The sequence below is a fragment of the Crocodylus porosus genome, unplaced genomic scaffold (assembly GCF_001723895.1).
Source record: "Crocodylus porosus isolate Cpor-Errol unplaced genomic scaffold, CroPor_comp1, whole genome shotgun sequence".
NCBI lineage: Eukaryota > Metazoa > Chordata > Crocodylia > Crocodylidae > Crocodylus > Crocodylus porosus.
In genome coordinates, this window is record NW_017728906.1 from 2341084 (window position 1) to 2360667 (window position 19584).

General features: G+C 43.4%; 1 long non-coding RNA gene across 1 annotated transcript; it reads left to right on the forward strand.

Moving 5' to 3' along the window:
• Positions 1–3535: 3535 nt before the first annotated feature.
• LOC109305716 lies at positions 3536–4254 on the forward strand. Its single transcript, XR_002099677.1, has 2 exons — positions 3536–3613; positions 4000–4254. It is a non-coding gene; the product is annotated as an uncharacterized LOC109305716 (long non-coding RNA).
• The last annotated feature ends 15330 nt before the right edge of the window (positions 4255–19584 follow it).

Genomic DNA, 19584 nt, shown 5'->3' on the forward strand with positions numbered 1-19584 from the left:
GCCTCTCGCACCCGCTGCCCCACTCTGGGGCCTGGGCCGTGCCTCTCGGCACAAACCACCGTGCCGACTGCGTCACACACTCCATGCCCCCCGCTGGGCACCAGGAGCCTCCTAGCCACTGGGGCACTCCTGTGAGGCCTCCTCACGCCCCTACAGCCTCACCCAGTCCTCTGGTGTAACTACAACCAAAACCCGAGCCAACCAGCTACAACACAAACAACTCAGAGCCTCCCCGCTCATAATGTAAACTCCAAGCCCCTCTAGGGCTCCCAACCCTACCTCTCTTCAGGGTGTTCTCCTCCCTAGCATCATTGCAGCCAGTCAGCAAGGTAAGGCTGCAACCACAAACTCAGGCCACTCAGCTCAGCCACAGAGCTCGAGCTCCTGCTCCTGCTCCTGCTCCTAGGCCTGAGCTGTTATAAAGGGCCCGGCCCTGCCCCCTTCCAGTCACCTAACTGCCTGGTTGCCATAGCAACCCGCAGCTGCACTGCCCTGTTGATTGACAGCTCTGTAACTTACTTATCTAAGGCACAGGACACCTCAGTGCTCCTGTGACATGGACTGAGTGAAGGATTAGTCTGAACAAGATAATAAAAGTGTAGGGTACCCTAATTCATATTATCCATGTGCCCACTATATACACAAGCAATTTTCTAAGGGACAAATGGAATATAAGGGCCTTTCACCAGTGGTCAGAAGGAGCCTGGTCCCTCACTGCTCTTCATGTTCTTGGAAGTTTCCCTTTGGTTACACTCTGCACCACCTGAGAGCTTTGGTTGTCACTGGACACTAGCAAAGGAGACAAATATTTTATATCTCCTAGTGCTTGAGCTCAGGTTCCGAGGTATCACTGTCTAATATCTCTGTGTGCCTATCGGTCTGTCCGTAATGCTCTTGGGGGGTGCGGCTCCCAGAGGGGCATGGCTCTAGCCAGTGCTGTGTCAAGAATGCCGGTCAAGAATGACAGGCGGCTCCAGCAGAGCAGGCCAGGCGGAGTGGACCAAGCAAATATAGAGCAGGGAGGGTGGGGGTGGCGTGGGGCTGGATGCAGAGCAGAGTGGGGGCAGGGGTGGTGCAGAGCTGGACATGGAATGGCAGCAGTGTGGGGGGGTGGGTGGCGGTGGCAGCTGTGTGCAGGTTCTCCCCCTTCCCCACTCCCGGGAGGCAGTGGCAGCAAGGGGTGGTGGGTGACAGCGCTCCATTCCTCCTGCCTGTCCCAGCCATTCTTGACAGGCAATTCACTGTTAAATAAATATATTTTTAGGATTCTCCTTTTCTTAATGCACACAGACACATTTGAAATGCCATGGTTTGAACATATTACATTAATACATAGAAACTTAACTGAGCAAACAATCAATATTTCTTATTGTAGGCAGATAGAGCTGTGCAGGTAGAAGAAAACTGCCATGCTACTGTCAGCAGGAGGAAATCTATGCGGGGAGTGAGAGATAACCAGGGCTGGCTATGAATTCTAGCTCTGCAGTCTGATGCTCTTATTTGAGACAGCAGGAGCAGATTCATCCTCCTTGGAAGTGAAATAAACTACATTTATTTTAGAAGGAGCCAGGGCAAAATACACCAGGGTGCCCAATGCTGATAGGGGATTAAGGATCCTGCCTGTTGGCCCTGAAAAATACCCTTGGCTTTAACAAACAAAAGGATAGACTTTTTAAAAGGTCCACAAAAATACAACAAGATGGAGAGAGATAGACAATCCAAATACAGGGATTGTAAATCAAAGAGATCATGTATTAATTCCATTGGAAATTTTAAAATCATATCAAAAGCTCTATACCAGTGGTCTCTAACCTTAAGTAGGAGATCAGCTTTGGCATTTAAAAGCAACCCAAGATCTACTGTGTGCTGCTGCCACCTCCCCTCCCCCAAACCCTCCCCCAGCAGATAAGGGGGAGAAAAAATATTTGTGGGTGTGCCCCCCCCAGCAGGTAAGTCTGTAGGGGAATAGGTGGGGGAAGGGGAAAGGACAATGGGAGGGGTAGAACAAGGCCCAAGCCCTAGCCCCACTTCCCCCTTCACTGCTGGGGTCACAATCTGCCCCCCACCAACAGCAGGGAGTGAGGTTGGAGCAGGAGAAGGCCCTGCACAGCCAGGGTGTGGGGTGGAGCCATGAGCGGCTCATCTGGGAGCCAGGGGGAGGGGGTTGCACACAGGCTGGGAAGGCATGGGGGCCATGTGCCCCTGGATCTGCACGGCAGCTTGGCCAGCTGCTGCTGTGGGCTGCAGCTGGGGCTGCACTGGGTGGCTTTGGGAGAGGGACTATGTGGGGGGCTGCAGGCACCCAAAAATTCACTGTAGGCCCCCATAATGCCTTCACTGAGCACCATCACTGCCGCCCGGCCTGAACACAGTGCAGCCCAACTCCGCACCATGAAAAGTGCAGCGCTGCCTTCCCCTTTGCCCCGCCCCTTCCCCCCTGGGATCTCCACAGGGTAGGGGCAGGCTGGGGCTGGAAGGCAGTGCTGTTCTTGTCACAGTGGCAGTCTAGACTGCAGCAGTTGGGCCAAGTGGTGGTGGCAGTGCTGGGAGAGGGCGCTATGTGGGGGCTATGGTGAATTTTTGGGTGCCTGCAGCTCCCTGCATAGCCCCGCTCCCAGTGTCACCCAGCACAGCCCTGGCCCCAGCCTGCAGTGGCAGCTGGTATGCAGATCCACGGGCACACCCCCCCCCTGCCATCCTGGGCTGTCTGCCCTCCCTCTCCACAGCCCCCAGATCAGCTGCTCATGGTTCCTGTTCTGCACCCCAGCTGTGCAGGGCCTGCCCCTGCTCCAGCTCCACTCCCTTCCTCCCTCCCTCACAGTTACTGCAGATGCTCCCACTGCCCGGCATTTGGGAGGGGGCATGTGGCTCCTTCAATCTGTGCATGGCAGAGGCAGCTGCTATTGGGGGCTGGACTTTGTGCCTCATGCCCCACTGCAGCTGGCCTAGGAGTGCCCTGATGCCATGTGTGTTCCACTGCTGGGCTGAGCCTTGTCCCCTGCCCACCCAGCAGCTGGATGCATGTGGCCCCTGGGGCCTCTGCTGGGGTGTGCATTGGTGAGATCCTCCCCCTTCCCTGCACTCCTAGATGAGCCACTGGGGCTCCATCCTGCCACCACCTACCTGGCTGGGGCCCCACTCAACTTACCCCTGCTTCTGCCTCTGTGGCACTGTGACCCTCACTGCGGGGGCCTCAATCTGGCCCCCATGCCTTCCCTCCCCCATGGATTGACCTCCTGGGCTGGGGGTGGGGCATGCTCAGCCTCTTACCCCAGCCTCAGATCGACTGCAAGAGGCTCTGAGAGCTACCAGTTGGTGACCACTGCTCTATACGCTGAGTTCTTTCTCAGTTTCATTTGATCCTGTTACTTCCTTGGATAACACTGTGAAAATTATCTTATTTCCCTCTGGGAGTAGTGAAGGTTGGCTATTCTCCCAGAAGACTAAGAATGTCTAAGAGCTGATAGCTACAAATTCTTCACATCTACCTGTCCCTTTTTTTTATTGACTCTTAGTAAAATATCTGCTCTTAAGGTTCAAGTTTTGGGGATTTGGTGTACTACATGGCTGAGCTGAGACATTTGCATCATAGACCTGATGACCCCATGGGCATGTGAGTATACATGTATGTCTGTAGCTCAGTAGTATATTAAGAAGTGTTAACTTCTACTGAAAAGCTTCAGCACTGCTATTGCCAGTCTGGGCTGGGGGCTGGACTATAGAGATCATGCCCCTGAAGGAGAAAGTTCAGCTGAAGATATGTCCTGAAAGGATCAGCAGCCGTTCTTGCATGGTTCTCTTCCCTTTTTTCTTTCTTCGTTTATATAGGACACGTTCTTCACACTAGATATGTTGCACCTCCACTGTTAACACCATTCAGTACTATGTAAGGCATTTTCACACTTTGAACTCCTTTATTAGTTTAGCTCTTACCCAGAACTGACCATTCAATTTCAAAGCACTTTATGCAGATCATCATCTCTATCTCCCATTTTGCAGGTGGTGAAACTGAAGTCCAGGAAGAACCAAATTGCCCAAGCTTTACAAGCATCACAGTGGTATCACTGGAGAGAGCCCTGAGCCCCAATCTAGTGTCCTTTCCAAAAAGCCTCACTGTATCCTCAAGGCTATACAGGAATGAATAGGATATTCTAATACAGAAGGCCAATCTGTATCTTGTCTTACAACAATTGCATTGATTTTGGACATTTCTGCTAACCACATGTCTCAATAAAATGTCTTACTCTGGCATAACCCACACAGCTGAATCATCGTGTCATTCTGAACCACTGAGCTCACTGAGCCCTGTACCCTAGCAGGCAGAAAAATGGGTAGCAACTGGGAACAGTCCAAGTACTTAGCCTGTGGAATCAGTTATTCGGGTTTTTTTAAATTGGTACAGGGAACAGATGTCCACATGTTGCAATTCTAATATAAATATCAAGCCCATTGTTACTGTTGCCAGGAGTTTGGATTTTCACTTTCAGTTCCCTGACAAAAGAGAATGTGTAGGCTAAGCACAGATGGAGAAACATTAGTTAAGCCCCAGAAAAAAAAAAGTTATTGCTTTTCTGTGCAAAAACAAAAGTAAAATCACATTTCTAAAGCACTAAACAAACTGAATTCCAAGTGAATGAAGCAGCAGTTTGTGTCATTCATGTTATTTCTAATTCAAAGGCACTGTGGGTGACAGTTCTCCTTTTAATTAACAGAAATTTTAAATGAAATGCATCAGGAAGAGATAATCCTTCACAATGATATGAGGCTGGTTTTAAATGGATATGCCGCCTGATCCCACAGAGCAATTAGTAGCCCCTAAGTAGAAGAAAAATTTACCTTGGTCACCTGGAAATGCACTCTCAGGTCAGTGAATTCTCCACTTACAAGATTTATGACACAAAAGATGGTGAGTGAGTGCAAGAGAGTGAGCCAAAGTGGGGCTTTCAAAAGCACTTGGAAGCGCAAGTCCTCTTGAATATGTGTGGGGTTTGGTCTCCTGAATTTCTTCAGCAGCTGCTACTGGAAATTCAACACAAGTTGCACAAGTATAGAAGATTTTTTTTAGCTAAGCGTTGCAGTCCGCGAGGAAACAGAACTTTCGCACATGTTAACGGAGTCCTGTCAATAGGAAAAAATAAAGAACATTTTTTCATCTGGCTAGTTAATTACCAGTTCTTGAACTCCTTTCATTTGGCAGATGCAATAAGATCAAGCCCACAGAGTGTATCAGGGAGAGAAATTAATAGAGCATAGAGGAAAGGAACAAGCAAGCCCCGAGAAGCCTAGAAACATGTAGCTTTGTTCTGTTGTTGTCGTCCCTACTGATAAACAGCAAATTGTTTCTTTGTAAAAACTGGTTGCCTTGCACAAAAAGCAAAAAGGTGAATTCCCAGAGGCTAGAAACTCATTTAGAGGCCACCAGTGCTTCAAATTCCACCATTCTTTCTGAAAGGGAGTATGTTTTATAGGCGTTCTGTTACCTAATGGCATTCATCCTGCAGGGTAAGAAAGCCCCTACACAACGGAAGCGTACAGCTGCAAGACTATTGCTGCCAGAAATCAGTGCCACACAGCTATCAGTGAAAAGCTGAGGTGAATTAGAAGCAATGAGTGAATAATTCTCTATCCACATTTTTGAAACCCCTAATGTATTTTGGAGGGTTTACATGCAAATTCCTAGGGATTTGGTAAACAACAAAATAGTCCAACAGAAAAACAAATGCAAAATGAATGCCAAGAGGCACTTTTCATCAACAATAAAGGCTGGGTCCCAATTTGCTTGCTAAATGACCTGAACCTTTATCCGCAGCATGAAGCCAAATGAAGCCTCTATCTTTCCTAGGCATTTGAGTTAAGATGCTGTTAATTTTAGGTTTTATCATAGTTGAGTCTTGAAATGGAAATGCTTATGTACGTAAGAAAACTGTTCTTAAGCTACATGCAGCCCACGGTAGGAAGATGTCTCCCTGGTTAAAACACTAAAATAGGATGCAAATGATCTCTGACTGAATGGATTTTTGGATGGATCTCTGGTTGGATTTCTGAATATACTGCAGACTTTTTAGACAATCTCAGACTAAGGTGTCTGACACTAGATTTGGCCCACAGAGTTTCAGGTTTAGAATATATAGCTTTTGGGGCTCATCTGATTTTAATTGTATTTTCTGGGAGCTGTGCATTGCTTGGATGATGCATTTAAAGGCCAGGTTCAGACATGCAGGCACATGCGTTTCCCCAAAGACAATGCTCATCCTCATTCTTTTAGGAGCATATATTCAGCTGACCTTTTCCCAGTGGTCTGGAGACCTCCCAAGGCTCCAGTGGTAGCAATCTGGGAGGAGGGAGCCTGGCCAGCAGGAGTGTGGCTCCAGCTGGGCAGGCTCTGGTTTTGGGTGATGCAAGCTGCTGCCACATGCACAGCCCAATTATTTTCCACTGGTGGTTTTTTTGACAGTGGGATCTTTTGATGTCGAAAAAACTCCTTGTGCTGCATATTAGCAGCATGGGCAACACCTGGATGTGCAGCACATGCAGTGTGCGGTGCCACATACTGCATATGCATGCTTGTCTGGATATACCCTAAGTGCCTAAAGATTAGTAGAAGACAATAGTGAGCCTATATGCTATAAAAAGCCTACAGATGAATTAACCCAAATGGAAAGGTACTAGACTGGCAGTCCTAACCCCTATTTCTCAGGAGGCTTCTCATACAAAATCCTAATAAAACACCTCTATTCTCTCCTGGAACAGCAAACTAGTGGGACAAAAATATAATGCTTCTCCCCAACCCATCTGTCTCAAGTAGAAAAGTCAACAAGTGGGCCAACATTATAAGTCCTATTCACATGAACATTCATCTCTTATAACTCTCAAATGTGACTAATCCATATCATCAACACAGATCATAACTGCCTTCAACTGCTTATGACTTGGGATGGTACTGAACCATTGACTTGTGTGTGTCAAATTTTTGGCTTAAAAGGTGTGTGTGGGGGTAACTTTTTACTGAAAAACTAGGGAGGCAAGAGTTGGGAAGGGGGGAAAGACAAAGAAAAACAAGCACACGTCTTTCATACCAAAATATATCTCTCACCCCCCCCCACCAAACACATAGCAGACAAGCACCACAGAGTCTTTCATAAAATCAAAACACTCATCTATGTATTCTTCATGTTAATGTAGAACAAATAAGACCAAGATTCACTAAGGTATTTAGTCACCCTACTTCCATAAATTTTAAAGCCTTTGTGGCTTTGATCCTAAGAGACTTGTTCAAGGGACAGGACAAAATAGGAAGTCTTCAGCAGAATAAGGAGTCACACCTCAGTCACCAAGTTCCAGAACAAATTGCTTTTAGGATAAAAGTATCTAGATCCTCTGCATCTCATTGACATGGATGATAAGCATCTGAGTTTATTCCTTCATTTCCCTTCAAAACTTGACCTCTGTTTTTTAAAAGCATCCCCCATACTCTACGCAGATCAACTACTAACTAGACTGAAAGGATGAAATTTCACTTCAAAGGAAAACATAAAAAGGCTTTTTCTAAAGCCAAGATATCAAAGCCTGCCCTCAGATGCAAAAAGTACATCTTGTCAGATGTTTCAAATTTAGAATTCTACTCCATTAAAAGATTGTCTTTCTGTGTTTAAATAATGTCTTCATAGGTACTGGTTAGATATATACTTGCAAGGAGAATATTATAGGTCGTACATTATATATTCTTTATGACTTGTGATTCTTGGCATGAATCACAAGCCAAGAACCATTCAAAAAAATGAAAGTTTAAAAAAAAAAAAAAGCTGTATTCCATGCAAATTCATTGAGTACTAGCAAAAAGAAAATGTGAAGCAACTTCTATTCTTTCAGCATCATGGCTTCATTAACTTTGGATCAGGTCAAAGCAATGATCTGTGTGCTCACACGTGACCAACTGTCTCCCAGTTCAAGGAGCCAGACCTGAGCTTCTGTCCCAATTTTTGTTTCAATATAGACCCCTCTTGATTAAGTGAGAAATGAGTATCATATGGAGGGGGAATGGCTGCAGATTACAAGTAGAAATTGGCATTCTCTTCCTGACAGGCACATCCCCACAGAAGAGGCAAGGCATAGTCCTCGATACCTAGGACTGAAACATTGTTATATATTTCCATTAGATGGGTAGCATGCCTCTATTACTTCAATCTAAACAAAAGAGGTAAACATTTAACATGATAGCAACCCAACTGCAAATTAAAGCAGTAAACATTAGTTTGCATTTAACAGGCTGTGTAGCTCTTTTTTCTTAAACCAACTCTCCCTGTCTGTGTTGAAGTCAGCTTGGCATTCTCTTAGCTCATCATGGTTCCTTTTAAGCCACAAAGACTTTTGTTCAAATTTTGAAGGTCACAGCTTCAAAGGACTGAACAACAATTGCAGGAAAATATACAGAGACATTCATAGCCCAAACACTGAAAAGGGGAATAGAGGGGGAAGGAGCTGTTTTTCAGTGTCTCTGTTTATCAGTGGCTATGATACTGTGGGTACTTCTCAGAAAGGAGCTATAGAAATGCAAAGGATGGCATGACTACTCAAAACCTCACTACTTCATAAGTAGTACATCATAAACCCCATTTTGCTGATGGGTAGGAAGACAACCCAAGATAAATCAAACAATGACAGCACAGGTAACAGAATAAATCAAGTTATGATAAAAGCTGTGTTTGAACTACTGGACAGGAAGTTTCAAGTTCCTGTTTAACAAATGCAGTGTTCTCTACTTCATGTGCATTTAATTGGGGATACGACATTGAATCTTTTTCCCACCAAAGGAAAAGAGGAGGCTTTAAAATGATATAAGTGAGACACAACAAGTTATTATGGAGGTCCCAGGAAAGTGACAATTTTACTATTTCTGACCATTTGTCTGTCAAAAATGGGAAAAGATTTTTATTTCTGTCTAATGATGAGATTTAACTACTTTGGAAAATGCACAGGCTAGAACAGTACATGTCCCCATATCAGTCAGTAGCTTTATAGTCTTGACATCTTTTTTAATGGTTAGAACAGAACTGCCAAGACACACAACAAGTAAAGCAAAAGCCCTTATTTGTGGGGTCAGTATTCAATAAATAACTGTCATGATAGTGCTGTCCAAGGTGCTGCAAGACATTTCAGTCCTCTATGGGAGAAGGGGAAAAAAAAATCAATACGAACATTTCTGTTACAGCTTTGCTAGATTTAACTATTGAAAGGCTTAATTACAAGCATAGAAAGATTAGATGTCCACCAGCCATTTCTAATATTAAGAAAAAAGTATCTGAACTATCTTTTCAAACCATTGTCTTGAAAAAATAGAATGATGGCAACTCCATGCAGTTGTGCTGAGTTTTATGAAAATCTGCATTCGTTTCTCCTGTCTAGTCATGTCCCAGAAATTAGTCAGACATCTAACTTCATGTGTGTGTCTGAACTGAGGCTACTTTACCAAGACAACCACCAGAAAGGACAAGAAGGAAAGTAAACTTGAGTCGTAAAGCTGTCTTGTAAACAACTATCTCAGAACTTGCAAACAAGTATAGCAGGGATATTCAACCTTCTTAAATATGTGGACCCTTGATGGCCCCCTTTTTTGTAAGTGTACCCCTGGGGGGGGCAAGCAGCCAGATGGCCAAGCAGTGGAGGTTGGGTGGTGAGCGGCCAGATGCAGATGGGGGGTGGGGGGTGGTGGCAGTGCAATATCTGTGCAGCCTTGCTCTCACCCTGCCCCTGCCCTGCTCCTGTGAGGCAGTGGCATGAGGTGGTAGCACTCCATCTTCACCTACCCCCGTGTACTCCTGGGACTTTCCAAAGTACCTCCAGGGTACACTACCTCCCGTTGACAATGCCCAAAACAAAGCATCAGTCACACTGGAGCAAGCTAGTGATCAATGGAGTGCAGATCCAGAAGTGCAACTGCTAAATCATGTAGCGGACATGCTAAGTAGTTCTCGGCCAGACAAAGAAATTCCTCTTTAGTGACAGTGAGGACATCTATATTTACTGTGCAGTAACTGAAATTACTGCATAGTATGGCTGCACATCTGTATGTGCACACCTGTACTGCACAGTATATATAGTGACTTATGTCAACTTGAGCATAAATTTGATACATGCATCATGTAGGTATCAGATTTACACCTGATTAGTTACTACACTGTAATGTATGTGAAGACACCTTAATGCACAGTAAAACTGTGTGTGGACTGACTTGGGACTAAAATTAGTCCCAAGTCAGTCCACACACAGAGTGTTACTACACTTTAATGCCTGCATGTGTACTTTAATACTTTAATTACTGCACTTTAATACCTGCCAAAACCCACTCACTGCACAGTAAATTTAAGCCAGTGTAGATGCATGTGTAGACATGCCTAGTGATAAAGTTCTGTATTACAGGCAGAGCAGTAAGTTCAGCACTTCTGAACTGCCCTTTCTTTAGCACAATCACTAACTTTGCCACATATTTTTATGGTGTTTTGCTGTTTTCTGTGGGAGAAAAGTGACATCCTGATTACTTTTCTCCCATGTCAAATCCACTTTAACTTTTCATAAGGTAAGTGGAGTTCAAGTCCTTTCTGCCTCCCCACATTCTTTACATCTGCGTATCACTATGAAGCAATGGGACAGCTGGATTAGCTGGAGCAGAGGTAACCAGGACAACCTCAAGGGATTTACAATGGGGCAACAAGCTTCAGTGGAAACAACATCCCCACCAGGTCAGGTACCTGAAGGGAGCTAAGTGGCAGTGGCAACCACTGGATGAGCTCTCCCTTTCAGCAGGGCTACCATTTCTGATTGGTTTTTAAACATCCTTTTCCCCACTGCAACTCTGCTTCCACCACTTCCTTAACTATCCTATTGCTATATCCTGTATCTACTCGTCAAAGATCATCTCAGTCCTCTCATCTCTTACCCATCATCCTCATCCCATTCACTTGTGCTCTTTCTTCACTCACAGACTATTCCATGAGTTGCCAAAATATGCTTATCTTCACCACCTTGATTTTTTCGAGGGGAGATAATCTTTTGCAGACTTATCATCACTGGGCACTCCTGCTGTAATAAAAATTATTTTTAAATAAAGTTAAATACCTGAAATGAAAGCAAGCATGACTAAGTGATAAATACCTTAGATCTCTCAAATCCCAATTAATTAGCATCCTACTGAGAGCTAAAGAAAAATCCTTTAAGGCAATACTGAGCTCTGAAATTTAGGTGGGGGAGAGGTTGTTGGTTTTTAGTTTTTTTTTTTGTTTTGTTTTTTAAACAGCTGGGGAGCTGGAAAGAGGAAAAGATGCTTTAGAGGCTTAAATGTGGTTTAATTACTAGGAGTGAGTAACTTCATAAAACATCTCACAGATTTACTTACCACATTAAAAAGTCAGAAACAAATCTTATTCTCCTTTTGCATCAGTTTTGTAAGAAAGTCCCGAAGCAATAACTATATTTCAACTTTGTCGGACTCAAATTTGTTTTCTTTTGTTTTTATTTCCCAGCACATAGTTCAAGCTGCCCTTTTTAAGGGATCAAGTAACCACAAATACAACAGTGACAAAGGCTAGAAGCATACTGGGTATTAAAGAAGTTAATGCACATGATCTTGCTTATCCCTTCTCGCACTGGATGGAAACATTAGACAATTCATGAAACCCTCCTCAGACAGGAAGAAGGCCTGCCTGCATGGACACAGGTATAGAGAAATCATGTCTCTGGTGCTAAAGGTGGCACATGACTATTACAATGAATACAAGCAAGCTGTGGAACACAAGTAAGAAGACACTTTCTTCTGACTTCTACCAGTCAACAGAAAAGTGCAGCTATAAAGAGACAAAGGATATAAGATTTCAAGGGAGATCCAAATCCTTCAGAAGCATCAACAGTTCTGAAAGTTCATTGTATTACTCAATCCATTAGCACTCATTTGGAGGAGGTCACACGGATATCGGTGGATCCAGGATTGATAAGTTAGGTGCAGCAGTGTCATTGCACCCCCACTTCTGCTGCCACTGCTGCTGTTGCCAGCTGATCCAGGTTCAAAGGAAACTCCAGAGCTACTCCTATCCCACTCTAGCTGCAGGCTGCAGTGAGCAGCTATACAGGTACTGAGCTCAGCAGGGACAGGTGGCAGGAAGTGCATTTCCTCTTTCTGCACCTGCTCTCTGCCATTCCCCCACCATAACTCTCATTGCTTGGAAGCACATGCTGGAAGGAATAACCCACCCCCTGCTACCACCTCTGTCCTGGGCTGAACAGGGAACCAGGCTTACCTAGTGACCGTGGCAGCGGTGTACAGGCTCCTCCTTCCAACACCTGGTCACAGCTGATGGTGGAGTCAGCTGGGGGTGGGACCTGGAAGGAGAATTTGAGTCCTGTCCCTGGGTGAGCCCAGCACCTCACACAGCTAATCCCTGCAGCCCCTATCTGGAGGAAGGCAGGAGCAGCTCTGGGACTAGCCCCATATTTGGATCAGGCAGGGACTGAAGGAGGAGTGGGAGGTGGACCCCCCTTCATGTGCGTGCTCTCTGCTTGGCTCCCTTAGTGATCCCCACCAGCCTGGAGACTCCAGCCACAACTCACCTCTGTGTCCTTCCATGGTCTGAGGGGCAGTGTGCCACACCTCTCTTTAGGAAATCCTGTATCTATCCATGCACACAGGTTTCCTGTCAGGCCATTTCAGAGAGTCTATGTCCATCCAATTTGGCCTTTTCATCACCATTCAATGCATTCTGGATGTATACATTTTCAAAATCCGCCTTTCCCTTAGTGTCATCCAGCCTCCCCAGAACAAAGATCTCTGCTTGGAAGAGTCAAATTTCTCTCTCTGGTCATCACCATCTGGTTGCCCTCCCTTCTCAAAAAGGAGGTTATTTCCCCAGCCTTCAGTTTAGCTTTCTGGTTAATAATCCATCAGTCAACTAAAACAAAACAGGCAAATCTGTCATCTCCAGACCCAGTAAGAATTTTTCCCAAACATAAATAGACTGATCCTCAGACTAAGCCATTTTTCCTTCCAATTTTTTTCTCTAGGAACCTATGAAAACTTAACAGAAGTTTGCCATCTGCAAAATGAAGATTATGCTTCCTCTTTCATGGTTTTTGCCTGTCACTCTATTTGGGCTGTCAACTTCAAGACAGAAGTGACTCATATTTGTCTAACCAAATAAAGTCCCCAATATCTATTGAAGTCTCTAGTTGCTACAGTGATACCACACTGCTATTAAAAGAAGCCATGGAAATTAACAGGCATACAAGTGATAAGATACACATACATGTGTGCACATACCCAAAACCCTATGCTTAAATCAGTAGCAGGAACAATGCCGCACACATCTGGATGGAGGCTTGAAAACAGAATCCATAACATGTTTTTAGTGAGATGTAGAAATGTATAAAGGGCCCCTTTCAATGGCATGCTTAATCTTTCAGGTATCCCAATTCATTAGTCTTGCCTGGGTATGCATTATTCTTTGACAACAGCAGCTTCCCCACAGTGAACACTTCCCACTCTTTTTTCATTTCTGGCTGTCACTCTGTTATGCTACAGCTGAGAGAGACATTTTAATGGTTTATACAGTTAGTGCCTTTTTTAAAATCAATTCATGAAGTCAAAAGCATCTCTTTCTTTAGTATAGTCCTAGGACTCTCTGCTTATTTGGCATGGTGTTTGCATCTTCAGAAAGCCGTGCAGGGGTAGGGGAGCAGCTACAGGGCATTCAGCTAAGTGCATTATATTATAATCATGAAGAAAGCAATCACAAAGAGAGCCAGCAATTGAATTCAGGATAACTAACATCTCAATATATCAAAGCACAGGTAGAATGAATCACATAAACCCATCTCCCTGAAACAAATACACACCTTAAGAATGGAACAGATACCCATTTTACTCAATCCCAGCTTTTTAGCAAGAAACCTGGAGAGGAAAGGGTTAAAAATGGACCGGGATTATTAAATTGAGAAAGTGGAAGGAATTTGTGTACTCAGTTATGTTTATTGGTCACAATCTCCGCTTGTAGAATTACTGTAACTACTAACAATGAGTGCCATTGTTTCACAAAGGTTACACCATTTGCTCATTCGCATTTTTCCGTGCTTTGTCAGCGTCTTAAATTTTATTTTAAAAGTTTAAATATACCAAGTAGTAATTATTTCTCAGATTGCCCATCTTTCTGAACTACCTTCTAACGCTTGTGGATAAGCTTAACTTCTAGATAAACTACAAGAGCTTTCATGATAAATGTTTGTTCTGTTTTATGAAGCTGAAATCATCCCTAAAATGGATTCTTCTTCTACTTGAAGGGAAGGGGACATGCAAGGATTTCACTAACCTTCAAAATATTCATTTTTTTCTATATTTCCATAAATAATTGTATTGTGAATCTCTTTTCAAAATCAGAGAGAGCTTATCTTAGTAGACATCTTTAAAATCGTTTTTGGACCCCTATGTTAAAGGCATATCACAGCATTGCTAGCTTTCCTTTGGGCCTTCATTTTTAAATCAACACCTCATGTAGTACATTGAAACCAAAACAACTGCCCATAAGCTCTTTAAAATCTATGAATAGTACAATTTAAGATGTACCCATATGAACTCAAAGGTTTTAATCCTCATTTTGCACTTGATTTTACCTGTTAAATCCATTATTATGGTACCTGAGGGTCATTACACCCGCATAAATTTTGCGTTATATTCTGAAACAAGTTAATGACTAAACCTCTCTACTTACCTCCCAAGCCTTGAGAGCAATAATGTGTTTCCCTAGCAACAGAAAGAAGATACCATACACTTTACCAGTTTGGCCTGTTACCTTACAGATCATAGGAATCTCACAGTCAGTTTCTGAAGCAGCAACTGTAGAACAGTGGTTTTCAACCTAGTTAAGCTCAAGGCACCTTTCATCAATCTCCAGGCTGCTCTCAGAAAATGCCAGCTCTTAGTTTTCAATCATTATTTGAGTACAGAAAAATACTAGAACAATTCTTCTATTGCAAAGCAATCAGATCACAATAGGGCAGAGGGTTTTTTTTTCATATGATGGATTCCTATTTAAAATCTCAGGGTTTGCACACCTAACAGTGCTAACATTGTATGGCACCCCATGAAACCCTTGCAAGGATCTCAAAGTACTTCACAATAACACAGCAGCCTGACTGAGAATTAGTGATGTAGAAGAAATATGTCAGGCACAGCATCAGCTAGCAAATTGGGCTTAATCATGTGTTGGTAGTGGTAAGTAAATTACAATATACTTGTGCACTGCACATTTCCTGAAGGAAGATCCTGAAGTTTAGTACCAGAGTGGAACCCCACACTTCCCATTTGTGTCGAAGGGCCTGCATTGCTGACAGTGAGGATCATCCTGAACTCAATCAATCAATGCCTCTAAAGCATAGTATTAATTTCCCTCCCCAGTGTTTCTATAAAGTCCAAAGCAGGCATGTAATATGCTATACAAATTCCTAGATGGCACATCATTTATAATACAACAGCCATTCATTCAGGTATTGTACTCAATCACATTAACCCTGCTGTACTGGCAAGTACATGGATCCTCAGCCTTGCTCTCAGAGGTCCCGCTGGATAACAAACAATAAAGTCCCATGAATTGCAATGTATTCTGGTGTGAACACTTATTAGTTATGCTTATGTAGAGACACTGTGAGAGTGTTCCTATTTGTTTTTAAAAGATAGTTTTTACAAGACATGTGACCAAACTTTAGTATTGCATGGAACTGAAGTTGATTTTATGAGGCCAATTTCACCCCTAAGGGTAAAAGTGCAAGTTCTACAGAAAAAAGGTAAACAGGAAATTTTTAATCCAACATTTCGGAAATAGTTACTTCCTAGAATAAGAAATCCTTTAGGAATCATGTTTTTCCTGGAACTTTTAAAGAAATAAAACAAAGCCAGAAAACAATGGGATGATTTGCATTAGCCAATGGGCTTTGACTGAAGCAACAGACAAGTTTACCTAAGATGTGAAGGGATTGTAGCAACGCAGGCCCCACTAGGCACAGCTACAGACACGGTGGAAGTTTAGCTACCTGAGCCCCATGTTTGGGCAACTGATAAATACTTGATTGAGCTCCATGTGCTAATTATAACTCTGCAATATCACTTGATAATATATTGTCCTAAAATTCTCAAAGGAAGTGTTTTAAGCAAGCACACAAAGTAAGTGTGGACCACATCCCTCTCACCTAACAGACTGCAGCCCTTGGAACCCCAGGTGATTTCATCTTATCTAACCATAAAGAGACTTGCATCCCTTTCCCTTTCTTCAAGAAGAGTACAGTGGTTTTTCCCTTGTTCTCTCTACATTAAGGGTTCCCACCCAAAACCTGAAGCCACTCCTAGAAAACTTTGTAGGCTTCCCTGTCATCTTCCCGAAGTAGTCACATCCATCTTTCACTGTTTTGTGATTACCATATTTACTTGATCTAAGACAAGTTTCGTTCCTCCTCTTTGAGATACTTAGATCTGAGTACCAGCAGGGTCTGGGTAGCATCTGTGGCTCTGCCTGCAAGCACAAGCCCAGGGTAGGAATTGGAGCCACAGCCATTGCCCCACTCCAGCTCCTGCCACCTATCTCCCCAGCCTCTGTGTCCTGCTCCTTTGTTCCCTGCCACATTTTCATTTCCTTTACAGCTTTGGCTCTTGCAGGGGCCTTGCATTTCTTCTTCCTACCATGAGGATTTCCAGTCAAGAACTGACAAAGGCCTAAAGCAACTCCTATTGATATCTGTGCAGTAGGGGTTGAGTCAAAAAAGGGCTCATTTGAACGTCGCATTGCTCATCTACTCTCATGTTGCCACAGCTCAGACGCTTCCATCCACTTGTGCTTTAGCATAATGCACTAGTCTAGACAAATGGTCACTTTCTCATGTATATTTTGAGCTATTTATGGTAGATAAAAACTTGTCTTACAGTGATGACCCTTCTGGGCACATACAAAGCAGCTAGACACTGGTGAACAAAGTTGCAGGTTCATTACTGGATGTCTTAAACCAACAAATGACAATTGTCTACACTTACTCACTGGATTAACCCCACCAAACATCAGGATTGCCAAATACAATGCATGCAGCAGACTGGAAACAAGAGGCACCCACTACATGGTCACACTGAGGCTTGTAACAGATTAAAATCATGGAAGAGTTTTCTTTTTATAATGCAGGCACTGGATGAAACAGCAACAGCCACAAGAAAAGTGTGGCAATCAGTCATGACTAGAGATGACCCAGGAGGGAGTTAGGATGAAAATCAAAACAGCTGAACATTTCTCTGTAGGTGCAGAGCTTGATTGGCCAACATGGAGAAGCTTGAACTGCCTCTGAACAGGGCTCAGTAAGACTAAAACTAACATGCAGCTGTGGACAGAGTCCAAAGGCACAAACACATGTGAATATGAAGAAAACTTGAAGACAAAAGAACATCTGCTGGCCTGTCCACATATGGGGGAACCATGCGCCAAAGAGGGCCTTGTTAAGTCTACAGGTGGAGCCTGGTTTGTGGACTCAAATTGGAACATGGGGACAGGACAGAAGAAGAAGAAAGAAAAAGAATGGTATAACGCTCACAGCCAGTACTCCTAGCTTCTTTGAAACAAATATAGGGTGACCATGTGTCCCAGATTAGCCGGGATGGTTTTGGCTTTTATAGGCTGTCTCAGCACCCTGGCTGTTGGAAAAAAAATTAAGCAAAAGTCCCAGATTGTCAGGAACCTGGGAGCTGCGGGATCAAGGCTCTGTGTGTGCATGTGTTGTGCTGTCCTAGCCAGTCCTGCTCCTGGAGCCATGGGTTGGAGAGAAAGAAAGAGAGAGAGTGTATGTATGTGTGTGTGTGTGTGGCAGCGGGCAGGGCTAGAGCAGCTGTTGGGATATGCTGGGGAGCATGGTGCCTTTGTCACAATATTTTCTTGTTCCCAGGCCTATAAAGTTGTCCTGCTACCTCTACCTTCTTGGGTCCTTCTGCCCTGCTGCCCTTTGCTCAGTGCTCTCAGGACTAGACTGAGCTCAGTGCAGCTCAGGTACTGGGCTTATCTAGCCCCAGCCTGGCCCTCATCCCATCAGGTGAGCCTACAATCAACCTCCACACCACCTGGTGGGTGCTTTAAAAGGGTAGGCACACCACAGTGCCCTGCTATGCCTCCACGTCCCTTGAAAATACCATTGCACTTTGGCCTTCCTAATTTCATCCCTGCATGCCCGAGTTGTTATATTCCTACCTAGCTATTTGTCCAAGTTATCCACTGCTTGTATCCCCAACCAGAGGAAGCATTATTTAAACAGGAATCCTCAAATTGCTGTAGGGCAACATACCATTGGTTCACTAGCTAAATCTTCCAAAGTTAGCATTAAATTAACACCAAAATGTTATTAACAAACAGCATAAAATAGACTTGGGTTTTTTTGAGTGAGGAAACCTGCTATCCCATCACATCAAAGCAATGAAATAGACCATGGGGGTTCTCTGTTGTGTTAATTACAGATCTCTGTCTATTATTATCCTTTCAATAATAACCTTTTGATTCTCTTACTCTGCTGTGAATTTCCCAACATTTTTGTCCCTATTTTAATTGCTGAAAGAATAGAGAAATTAGTGCCCAAAGCTATTTTCTGCCCCCCAAACTGCAAATTCAGGTACACCACATTTTATAGAATATGGTCATCTTTACATGTGCACTGGGGGTGGGGCAGAGGGGGTGCACTTTACAGTAGCTCTAACAGCCACTCTAATTAAAGTGCCTTCAGCATATCATGCATTCAGCATCCCACACTTCAAAATGGCAGCTGGGGCACTTTAACTAAAGCTCATTTGATGAACTTTAGTTAAAACACCCCTGCCACCATTTTGAAGTGCAGGAACATGTGTTTAAACTCTCTCTGTAGGTGCATAGAAAAACTAAAATACATTAGAGTTCAAACTTCGTTACATAATTCTCAAAATCAAATATTTTGGTGTTATTTTGAAACATCGTGTTTCATAACTTATGTCAACTTCTTTAAATTAGAAAGCAAAATTCTATAATGATTTATTGTGTCTAAACCAAAATACATCTGCCCATTTTTTGAGCTGCAAGGTGACCAGAAAACCTAGTGCATATCGCTACTTTTCAGTTCCATTGGTGTCTCCTTTAATAATGATTGCCATTGTAGCAAAATCCCCAGTTTTTCTTTTTTAATACATACATACGTATACATACACACACACATACATATACATACACACACACATAGATACATACATACATACATACATATGATATATATGCATTCCCTTCCCCAATTATTTCTGGCTTTTCCTTCTCTCCCTTTCTATTCCCTACAGACAAGCATAAGCAAGCTCAGATTTAGGATGAGCTTTAAGATTTTTTTTTTTTTGGTAGCAAGTTTTTGGTTTTGGATATCCACTGTTTTATATTGTATTATTATTAGGTTTGTACTGATTTTTACCGTTGTATATTGTAGTATTATCATTTTTGTATTGATTTTTATTGTTTCATATGGATATTGTATGGTTTAGGCCTCTGTTTGTAAGTGAACCAAAGTCATGTCAAGTTT